This window comes from Mustela lutreola, chromosome 12, assembly GCF_030435805.1.
Source record: "Mustela lutreola isolate mMusLut2 chromosome 12, mMusLut2.pri, whole genome shotgun sequence".
Taxonomy (NCBI): Eukaryota; Metazoa; Chordata; class Mammalia; order Carnivora; family Mustelidae; genus Mustela; species Mustela lutreola.
Genome location: NC_081301.1, coordinates 8,852,675 through 8,864,069, shown reverse-complemented (window position 1 = coordinate 8,864,069; position 11,395 = coordinate 8,852,675). Strand labels below are relative to the sequence as shown.

The window sequence follows — 11,395 nt, the reverse complement described above, 5'->3', positions numbered from 1 at the left end:
GCGTGTGGGTCGTGGCATTGGGTAGGTTGGTGCTGGGCCCTGAAAGGCCTTGAATGCCCAGTGCAGGGTTTTGGTTTAAAGTAGGTAGGCAGTGGGGAACCCCCGAGGTTTCTGAAGCAGGAGGCCACATCAATAGATCAGTGTTTAAGGACAATCAGGCCGCAGAATGGAAAGAGGCGAGGAGACGTGGAAAAGGAAAGCACGAAAGCCATTAGGTGGCTGCGGCCACAGTCCTGCGGAGAGTGGATGCAAGCCCAAGCTGGGGCAGCGCTTGGGGGTTGAGGGAAGGGCTCGGCCATCGCTGCTCCCCAACATAAGGGCTTAGGGGTTGGGGGGCGGGGTCAGTGCCCGCCGCACCCTTCCAGGACCAGCGGAACTCCGTGCGCCCTTGGTTCCTCCAACAGGGGCCTCGAGGTCGCGTGCAGGGGCCTCGGCCAGCCCTTCCCCGCCGGCCCCTCGCGCTGGCTTTCACCGAGGGCTGCTTCGATCTCACTGCGCAGAATGAGTCCTCAGTGTTTGCTGAATGAATGAAGGGGTGGGAGACAAGACACAAAAGACAACATCCTAATAAACGAGGGAGAAAAAAGGCAACTATACCCTAAACGTAAAAACTGCACAGAAACGCAGATGTGGGGCTCCTAACGGGAAAACCCCGCCGGAATGGGGAGCCAGGGGTTTGTAAGTGGGCGGAGTAGGAAAAACCAAAGCCGGGGCGGGGCTGGGTTCTGATTGGATGCAGTGCCTGTCAGTCGCGGCCGCTGGTCGGCGAGCCTATCTGCGGGCCGCAGTCACGGGATTAAGACGCCAGAAGCCTCGCGGGTTCGAATCTCTCCCTGCGAGATCTCGAGCATGTCCCTGCGTCTGCGGACTCAGTTTGCTCAGCTGCAAAGTGGGGGTGAGGGTGGCGCTTCCCGCCCGGCGAGGCGCAGCGGGTCCAACCGAAGTCGGGGCTCGGTAAGTGAAGACCCATCACCTGGGACTTTCGGCCTGAGACCCGCGCCGGCAGAGGCCCCTGGCGGCGGCGACGTGTGTTTGGAGTAGCGTCTGCTCACATCCAACCCCCTACCCTCTTTATCTCCTCTTCCCAGGGCAGGCACTGTGTCCCAGGGCTCAGCCAGGGCCTGGAGGAAGGGTGGGCAAGGGCCGGGGAGTTAGTGGCTGCAAACAGATTCCCTCTGAGGCTGTTGACTATGGGTGGACGGCGGAGTGCCGAGGACAGAAGAGCAGCCCCCGGCGGATGAGGTCGGCTGCCTCACCTGCGGACACCCTGGATGCCAGCCAGGAAGCCCAGGCCCAGTGAGACAGGTCAGGGGGGAGTGGGACTCCCAGCAGCCAGCAACCAGAGAGAGAAGGCGGGGGGGGGGGGGGGGCGGGGACATCTGTGTTGACAGAACGTGCCAGGAGCCATGGCAAGACCTTCATTGTCCCTATTTTACAGTTGGGAAAACAGAGGCTTAAAAATAATATCATGGCAAGTTAGTGCTTTGGGCCCAGGCTTGCCGGATTCTCAGGCTGAGCTCTTTATCCTACATCATGCGGCCTCTGGAGACAGTTTGAGGAGGGAGAGATATCTACACATTAGCAAGGTGGACTCTGGCAGTGATATCTGGGTGCCAGAGAAAGGTGGGTGCCCTCACATGGTTCCTGGGCCCCAGGTACCTCTGCTTGGGCTCTTCTTGGATTGGTTCTGTGTTGCCCCAAAACCTCTGGGGTGCATTCCTCCTAGATTCACCAATCAGATCAGGGGAGGGGGTTTGGGAGCAAAGACAAAGTAGATTTCACTCTTGTGTGCTGGAGAGGCTGAGACAGCTGAGCATCCTTGGCCCAGGCAAGAGTCGTGGGAAGTCACTGGGAAGCGGGTACCCGGGAAGATGGGGTCAGTGGAGAGACCCTTGCAAAGCAAACACAACTGAGGAAGGACCACAGGACGGACTGATGGTCCCCAGATTCCCTATTTTCTCCCTAGGGCCAGATTCGCTCTCAGATTCCAGGGCCCTCCCCTCTGAAGCTCAGCACTGCCCTGAATGAAGTTTCATATTCCCAAGAGTTCCCTGGGCTCTGGGCTAGACTTGAGGCTTCACGCTGTGATCTTCACCCACCTGGCACCCCTCCTGGTCACATCACGGCCCCTCAGCCATCCTGATTGGGGCAGGAAGCTCATCTGGTGCCAGCAGTGGGTACCAGAATTGGCCACACTGCTCTAAGGCCATCAGCAGCCCCGCAGGGCCCCAGCCTTGCCCATACCCTCTCCAGCTGGCTCAGCTCAAGGCCAAGCTCTTACAGCCCTTTGGACACTAGTTCGAACAGCTCCCTGTCCAGCGGGCTGGCCTACAGCCAGGCCAGATCCTGAAATATGCCCCCTTGACTCCCCCAACCCAGCATATCCAAAGCCCCCGTGACCAGCTTCTCCTAAAGCCTGCCCCCCCCCATTTCTGTTGGATTTGACGTTCGCCCTGTGGCCCAGACTCCCAGGACCACCCCCCCCACCAGCCTTGCCTGGGGACCCTGCCCAGGTTCCAGCTGGCTGGCAAGCCCAGCCAAGCATCACGGCTCCCGAGACATCCCTGAGTGACAGGAAACAACTCGCTCCTTCCAAGAGGCGAAGCTCTGACAAACACTCACTAGGAAATAATAAAGTGGCAAAATAATTCTGCATCGGACACACTTACCAGAGCAGAAAGCGTCTGTGGAGGAGACAACATCTTGTACCATCTATCTTCCTTAAATCCCCACGCTGTGACAAAGTGGAGGGCAAAATCATGATGAATGATCGGACACATTTAGCCAGTACCTGTGCTCTGTAACGAGCGTGGCCCGGGAAAAGGGGCTTTAATGAAGATCTGTGCCCCCGCCCCAAACTGGGCCTCGTCGGAAACAAGTCTTTATTACAAAATTGGCGCCTGGTTTTCATACCACGAAGGATGGAGGCGCGAGGTGTGACATGAATTAACGCCGGCACCTGCAGGGTCAGTCCAACCCTTGCTGGCGGTACAGAGACAAACGGGTTCGGCTCCCGCCACCACCCTGCGTCTGGTTGACAAGGTGCCAGTCGCCTTCCGATTGTGCGGGAACACGCCTAGGTTTTGTTCCTACCCGGCCCGCCATCATTTATTCTGCTGCCTCATTTGAATATGATGAATACTGTAGTCCTTTATTTGTTCACAACAACCAAATAATTGTAGATCCGTGGGCTTCGGGGCAATTAATCACATTTTTCCCTCCACCAATCCACCATAAACATGACATTGAACAATAAAGGACATTAACCTCTGCTTTGCACAAAACTTTGCTTATTTAAACACTGCAAGGTTATTTGTTTTCCTTCTTGCCAGGCCCCAGCCACGAGGAGAGGGTGATGAGGAGAGAAGGTGCACCCCATAACCAGCCAAGGCTCTCCGGCCCATCCTGGCCCCCTGCACGGGGCAAGGAGCAAGCAGGTGCGGCTACAGTTACGGGGGTGGACACCGCCAGGGCAGGGCCCGTGACCATGAGCATGTGTACATAGGCATGTGAGTGCACACATGTGTACCTGGATGTGGGTGTATTTGTGTGACTGGGTCCATATTACATGCGTGTTCAAACACATATATATTTTTCAAAGTTTATTCTCAAAGCAGAGGCTCTGAGGACACGACCTAAGACTGTATGCATGGTTATGTCTGTGTATAGGTGTGTATTGTGTGTATGTGTGTGCATAGGGGTGTGTGTGTGTGTGTGTGTGTGTAATCGTCCCTATATGTGCACATGTGTGGCGATTTTAATATAGGGTCACATTTCTTCACATTTCTCCCATCAAGAGGTGGGGGTCTCTGTCCTCTGCCACCTGAATCTGGGAAGGCCTGTGACTGCTTCAACTACATGAACGTGGCAGAGGGGACATGGTGTGATTTCCAAGGCGAAGTCATACGAGGCCTTGCAGCGCCCACCTTGCCCCTAAGAACAGTCACTCTTGGAGTCCTGAGCTGCCATCTCAGAAACCACTGGCTCCTGGACCCCCGTGCTAGAGAGGCCTCATAGAGAGACCTGGAGACCAGGAGGGAGAGAGATGGCCCAGGACACCAGCCATGGGGGTCATCTCAGGCCAGGCGCCAGACATGGGAGAAAAGGTGTCTCCACCTTTTGATTCTTTCCAGCTGAGGCTCTTGTCACGGCGGAGCAGTCACGAGCCACCCCCACAGAGGCCGGGAGCATGGTCAGCTGTCGTTGCTTCATGCCACCAAGTTTGGGGTAGTTTTCTAGGCGGCAGTAGGTGGCTGGAACAGCATGTATTTTCTGTGTGTGCTTGATGCCCGTGTGAATGTGTGTGTGTATGCAAGTATGTGTACTGAATGTCTGCCTATGTATCCGGGGGTCTCAGAATATATGTGGTTCCCAGGTCAGGGCCTGAGAGTCTGAGCATGTGTGTTTGGCAGCATGCACACGTGGGCATGTGTTTGTGGGGACGGTGTGTGTGAGTATGTCCGCATGACGCGTTCATTCTCATTCAGCAGATATGGACCAAGCACCTGTCGTGCTACTCTCTCTTTGTCCTTCAGGGAACAAAATAAAGGTGGTATCTTCATGCAGCTTTCATTCTAACAGAGAGAGACAATAGATGATAGACCTAAACAGTTCTTGAAAATTATGTATTACATCACATGGGCCAGGGAAGGGGGCGTCAGCCAGTGTAAGGGCCCTACAGTGGGAATGCAGGGCCAAGTTCAAGGATGAGTAAAGAGGTGGAGTGAGTAAGAGAGAATTATAAAGGACTCTCTGTGAGTCAGGCGATGGGGGTCAGTTCACAGAATCCTTGGCTCTCTCCTAGGGACTTGGCTTTTAGTTGTGGGTGAATTGTGGGCTCTTTTCAGGGTTCTGAGTGTGGTGTTTTCTAACCAGCTTTTTAAAAGGATCACAGTGGTGCTTTCAGAGTAGTCTCTGGGGCAAAGGCAGAGTAGGGAAGCCAGTTAGGAGCCTAGCCCAGGTAGTCCAGGGGTCCATGGTAAGGCTGGAGGTGGTGAGAAGTGGTTTATTATGGCTATTTGGGGAAAGTCCTGGAAACCAGATGTCCTGACGGATTGGGATGTATGGTTAGAGAGTGTAGTCGGGGATGGCTCCCGAGATTTCTGGCTTGAGAAACCAGAAAGAGAGAATCACCCTTAGCCAGGATGGGGAAGGTTCTGGGAATAGTGGGTTTGGGGTGGGGGTGGATTGGGGTATCTGTGTACCTGTGTGTCATCATATACATGTATGTATTATGTGAGTGTGTGTACATCTGTGCAAGTGTCTGTTTGTATATTTGGATGGTCTCTGGGTTCACAATGGTTTGTGTACTCTGATGTGTCTGTGGATAAACATTTGTGTCTTTAAGAAGTGCTGAGTGGGTATTTGCACTGTGTGTGTGTGTCTGTATGAGTGTGTAGTGACTTTCTGGGTTTGTGGGTTGGCTGGATATGCACAGCCATGCAGGGACAGTGCTGGGGAGCCCCAACCCCCACCCCGCTGCCAGGCTTGTCTCGGGTGGGCGAGGTGGAGGTGGGGTTCACATAGACAGAGCTGTGTTGGAGAAGCTCCCAAAAGAGGACCCCAGAGCAGGGGGAGCCAGGCTTCCATGGAGCAGAAGTGCTGAAAGCCATTGGCCCCCCGTGGATGGGGCTGATGCCCTTTGCTCCAGGGGGTGCCCACCGGCCAACAGCAGGGGATTGGCCAAATGAATTGTACATTTCCAGAGGATGGAATATGGCGTGGCCTTCGAAAATGGCATCTTTAAGGAACAAAGATTTGGGAAAATTCTCCCCCAAATAATGATATGTGTAAAAGGCAGTTCTTCACAAATAAAAGAGAAGCCATTAGGTGCACACTCCGTCAGCGGGCAGCCCCGGACTTGCCTGGCCTGTGCTGTCTTCCCGCCTAAAGGGTTGAACGGAGGGGCTGCCCCTGCTCGTCATGGAGGCCTCCCCTCTTGCCCGAAAAAGCATTGTTCCACTTTTCATTCACCACGGTGCGGACGGCAGCTACCCTCTTGGGTGTGGTATCGTGCCTGAAGCAGATTCATTGCTAGATCCTCAGATACCTAGGGTGCAGCCACTGATTTGGGGAACACATTCTTTTCTGTTCCGATCAGAAAAGATGGTCCAAAACAGGACAGCCGTAGTTGTTTGTAGTTTCGTCGTTTTGTTCCAAGGCTATCTTAACTCTCCCATCCTCTGCCATAAAATAGTCCGAGTTGATCTGGATTGCTTCCACATTATACAAAAGATCCCATTAGGTCAATGTATAATAAGAGATCATCACATCAGTGACTTTGTACTGATATGGACGGACAAGACAAATGTGGCTCGTCTGCTGCAGGTTTTAGAAAGACACGTGCTCACTGGGGGAGGGGCGTGTATGTATTTACAGTTTATGTAAGTTGTATGTATTGTGTAATACTGTTTTTAAGATCTATCCATGTCACTATGTGTCCTTACGATCATTTGCTTCATAATAACAGTGAGGGCCAACCCAGAGGACCGCTGTCCCTCCCACAAACCTGCAGCAAGCATCCTTGTAGATTTCTCATTGTGCACATATGTTAGAATTCCCGTGGATCCTGGAGTGTGTGTGTGCTTAATTTGCATAAGTACTATGGGACGACTCTCCAAAGAGGCTTTACCAATTTACACTCCCATTGGCCATGTGTGAGGGATCCGATCTTCCTCATTTCTGCCATTAATTGGTATTACCCAGCTTTCTAGTTTTTGCCAGTCTAAAGGTGTAAAGTGCTATCTTGTTTTAATTTGCATTTCTTTGACCGCTAATGAGTTTGAGCATCACTTCATGTGCTTATTAGCTTTGGGGGTTTCTTTTTCTGTAAATTGCCTGTCATATCATTTGCCCATTTTTCTATTGGACTTGATGCCCTCTTAGTATTGCTTTACAGAGTTCCTTGTATATTCTAGATGTTAATCCCTTGTCAGTTTTAGACTTTGAAAAAAATCTCAATCCTATCATCTGACTCTTAATTGGCCCATGTTATTTTTTTTATTAAACACTACTTCTTAATTTTGATGTAATCAAATCCAGCAAATTTGTGCATGATGGTTTGTGCTTTTCAAGGGTTGATAAGTAAGCCTCCTTGCTTTTCCCTGAGCCCAGAGAGATCCTCCCCCATTTGTTTCTGTTAGCCCTATGATTTTTAGCTTCCACATTTAGATCTTTAGTTTACTTAAAGCACGCCCTCCCCTCATGCATGAGGATGAACAGGGATTTGGTTATAATTTGCTTAGTAGAGAGAGCCATTTTTCACTAGTCTAAAATCATCCATGCTCTTCCTATCTCCTTTACCTCTGTTAAGTTCGCACGCTTATGTAGGTAGGTCTTGGGGTTCTCTGTGTTTTTGCATTGATGTATTTTCTGTTCTTGTGCTAGCTCTGCAGGAGGCTTTTTTAAAGTACTGTTTGGTAGGGAAAGTCATCCCCTCTTTGCTGTTTTGTTGTTTTGGAAAGTTGACTTTGTTCTGCATGTATCTTCCATTAGTCCACATAATTTTCAGTGTAGATTTACCAAGTTTCCTTTTCAAAGAACATACACATATACTTCCACTTATACATAGAATTGTACTTATGAAAGGGATTGCAGAGAATTTCTTCATTAGTCTGGGGAGAGTTGACTTGGTTTTAATATTAAGTCATCCTCTCCAAAGTTTATCAGTTGATTCAAGTTTTAAAGTTCAGTTCATGGAGGTCCTTTTAAATTCTTGGTTTAATTCTCTGATAAGTAATTTTTGTTGCAATTGTGATGTGATTTTTTAATTGTACTTTGTTCTATTTATGATTTCTTTTATTACATACTGTATTTATTACATCTTGGTATTTCATTTTCTTATTACATTTTCTAGTTGGCTGTCGCTGGTGTAGGAAAATATTGATTTTTGTAAGTGAATCTCATGTCTGAGCAATTTTAGCTGAATTTTCTTGTTCTAATAATTGGTCTGTTAATTCTGTTGGTGCCTATCTAGATAAGTTAGTCATATCTATAAATAATGACAGTTTTAGGTCTTTCCTTCCAAACTTTACAATCTTATTTCCTTATAGTGTTAATTAGAATTTCTAATACTTTGTTAAACAGTGTGAGATATTATTAGGGCCATCTTGTTTTTGTCTGGGATATGAAGATATATATGCCTAAAATTTTTCTGTTGTGTATATTACTTTTTTGGGGATGTAGAGAGTTTATCAAATTAAATAAATTTTTTGCCACTTCAAGTTTTGAGCAATTTTTTTAATCATAAAAATGTTCTGATTCTTATAAAATGACCAATTTAGATTATCATACATTATTTCTTTCCCTCTGTTAACTTTGAATTAAATGGAAGAGTTTTCTGATGCTGAACTATCCATGAATTCCTTGAATATTATGTATTATTTCTAATACATTTTTAATGTATTTTTAATACTTTGGATTCAGGTAGTGATTTAATTTTATTTATTTATTTATTTATTTATTTATTTATTGAGAGAGTGAGTGAGAGTGGTGTGTGGGAAGGACAGAGGGAGAAAAAGAATCTTAAGTAGGTTCCAGGCCCAACACAGAACCAGATGCCAGGCTCAATCTCACAACCCTGAGCCGAAATCAAAGAGTTGGACGCTTAACTGACAGAGCCACCCAGGCGCCCCCAGTTAGCAATGTTTTGTTTAGGATTTTTGCATCTGCTTGTAAGTAATATAGGCCTACAGTTTTCCTTTTTGCCTAGTTCCTATCTGGTTTTAGAAGCAGGATTATATTAGCCCCAGTGGATTAGCTGGGCAGAGTTTGCTATTTCTCTGTTTTCTGGAACAACTTGAATAAAATGGAAAATAACTGTCCCTTAGAAGTTTCGTGGGATTCACATGCAGCACCTGTATAAAACCATCTGCACTCTCTCAAAAAACCATCTGGGCCTTGGATTATTGTGGGGTGAGGTGGGGTGGAGAAAGAGATACCTGATGACCAGTTTTATTTTTCTTAGTATTTATTTGTTCGAGTCTATTTACATATCTATTCAAGCTCGTTGTCTCTTGCACAAATTTCAGCATTTTATATTTTCTTATATGTTCAAGTATCTCATATAGGTTATTGAATTTGTTAGAACAGAGTCACAATACTTTTTTTAAAAAAAGATTTTATTTATTTATTTGACGGACAGAGATCACAAGTAGGCAGAGAGACAGGCAGACAGAGGAGGAAGCAGGCTCCCTGCTGAGCAGAGGGCCTGATGTGGGGCTCGATCCCAGGACCCTGGGATCATGACCTGAACCGAAGGCAGAGGCTTAACCCACTGAGCCACCCAGGTGCCCCACTCTTTTATTCTTATTAGGTAGATAGCACTATCTTGCTATTTAATGTTGTTTTTTTTTTTTTTTTTCAAGAAAAATGTTTGCTTTGGTTCATCCCTGCTTTTTTTCTTCACTCTTTCATTGATGAGTATCTTTATATTAATTCTTTCCATATTCAGTTTGTGCTGTTTTGTCCCTTTCCATTTTCCTGTTTCTTGATACTGATGCCATAAAGTCCCATTAACTGTTTCTTAGCTGTGTCCATAGTTTTGACAAGTACGTTTTTATTAGCATCTGTTTCTAAATACTTCTTTGATCTCTTAAGTACCATAGTAAAGTCTAGGAGCCCTAGAGCCTGTCTGCCTGGATTTGAATCCTTGCTGAGCTATTCACTAGCTGTTTGACCTTGGGCATGTCACTTAAGCCCTATGTTCCTCACTTTTTTCACTTCTATAACTGGCAGTCAACATTGAAATGAATATCAGCTCATGTAAAGACCACCACAGAACATGGCTGCATAAAGCAAGTGCTATGTAAATGTTAGCTATTACAGTTTCCAAGCATATCGGATACCTTAACTCTCTTTTAATTGCTTTGAAGTGTTAATTTCTAGTGAGATAGTAATCTTAGGGGAAGATTCCCTGTGTCCTCTGGAAAGGCAGAAGGGAGAGACTGTGAGCCCATATGAATTTGGAGACCTTGATTTATTAGAGTCACCAGTCTTTGTGACTATGACATTCTTTCCTGGAGGCTTCCATGCTAGGTGTGAGTGAGGAGAATGGGTTGCTTCCAGGAGAGACAGCTGCAATGTAGATGAAAAGGAAGGACAAATGGGCCAGAATGTCAGGGGCATAGACATGAAAATGTTCAAGAGATGATTCCTGAAAGGCAGCGTAGATTAAATGTGGGGCTTGATAAATGTGGGGCTTGAGGGAGAAGAAGGGTCAAGTATGACTTCAGGGTTTCTACAACTAGATAGAAGTGTTGGTTCCCGAGCTGGGGAAACTGGAGAAGGAGTAATCTGGGAGGTGACGTGCAGAACTGGGATTCAGTTCTGGATATGTGATGCTGGGTTTGGTTTGAGCAGGCCCTGGAGTGTGGCTGTGGGGCAGGAGAGCAAGGGAGGAGAGGAGAAAAGGGGGCAGGTCCACTTTGAATGAATATTACCACGAAGGCAAAGAGAGCAGTGGGAAGGGGTGTGATGAGCAGGAGCTGGACATGAATTCTGTCTTAGAAATACCACTGGCTCTGGTATAGAGAAAGGTTGTAGGAAGAGAACAGAGGAGAGAGACAAGTTGGAAGGGATCTGGCTTACTGGACACTATGCGTCACCCAGAGATGGATTCATGAGTGTGTAACCTGTACACAGGGCTCTGCTTCATGCTCTGCTTTTGCTGTTTTGAGATTCTGTTAATAATTTTATCTCTGTTTTGTGAGTCAAGTCCAATGAGCAGGGGATCACATATATGGGCAGAGGAGAAATACACAATATACATCTGCCAGTTCCTTGCTGCCGCATTTGAGTACAGCATTTGTGATGCCCTGTGAGCACAGAATTCAAGTGGACCCACAGTGCATGGATCTTGCGTGTTCATAACTATTTGGTAGCCTTTACATTTGAAGAAAAGCTTGCTTGGATATAAAATCTGTGTCCCTTTGTCTCCCTTAAATATTTATAAAATATTGCTCCATTTTGAAAACATAAAATGTTACTGTATCAAATCTTGATGCTATCCTTTTCTTTTGCATAGAAGTCACTTGGACTTTTTAGGTGGGTGCCTAAAGGTTTTTATTTCATCCTTAAGGAACAATAATATCACTAAGCTAACTGTCAGCATTGACCATTCTAGATAATTTTCATGGGACTGTGTGTGTGTGTGTGTGTGTGTGTGTGTGCGCGCATGCTTTAAATTTTTAGATTCAAATCTAATTCTGGTCCAAAATATATTTTTTTAATTCAGTTTCTAAGTGAGTACTTTCTCTGTTAATTGTTTAGGCTTTATTCTTTAGAGCCTTCAATTATACATAAGTTGGATCTCCTTTGCCTGACTTCTAGACCACTTTCTCTCAGATCCCTTTTATCTCTTTCTTTGTTTCTGTTTGATTTTCTTCACTAGTCTATT

General features: G+C 46.9%; 1 long non-coding RNA gene across 1 annotated transcript in view; it reads left to right on the top strand.

Moving 5' to 3' along the window:
* The first annotated feature begins 797 nt into the window (after nt 1-797).
* Nucleotides 798-11,395, top strand: part of LOC131812969 (uncharacterized) — a 34,369-nt gene continuing 23,771 nt past the window's right edge. Inside the window, exons 1-2 of the long non-coding RNA XR_009346564.1 lie at nt 798-954; nt 3,333-3,437. This is a non-coding gene — a long non-coding RNA (uncharacterized LOC131812969). The remainder of the gene's footprint in view (nt 955-3,332; nt 3,438-11,395) is intronic.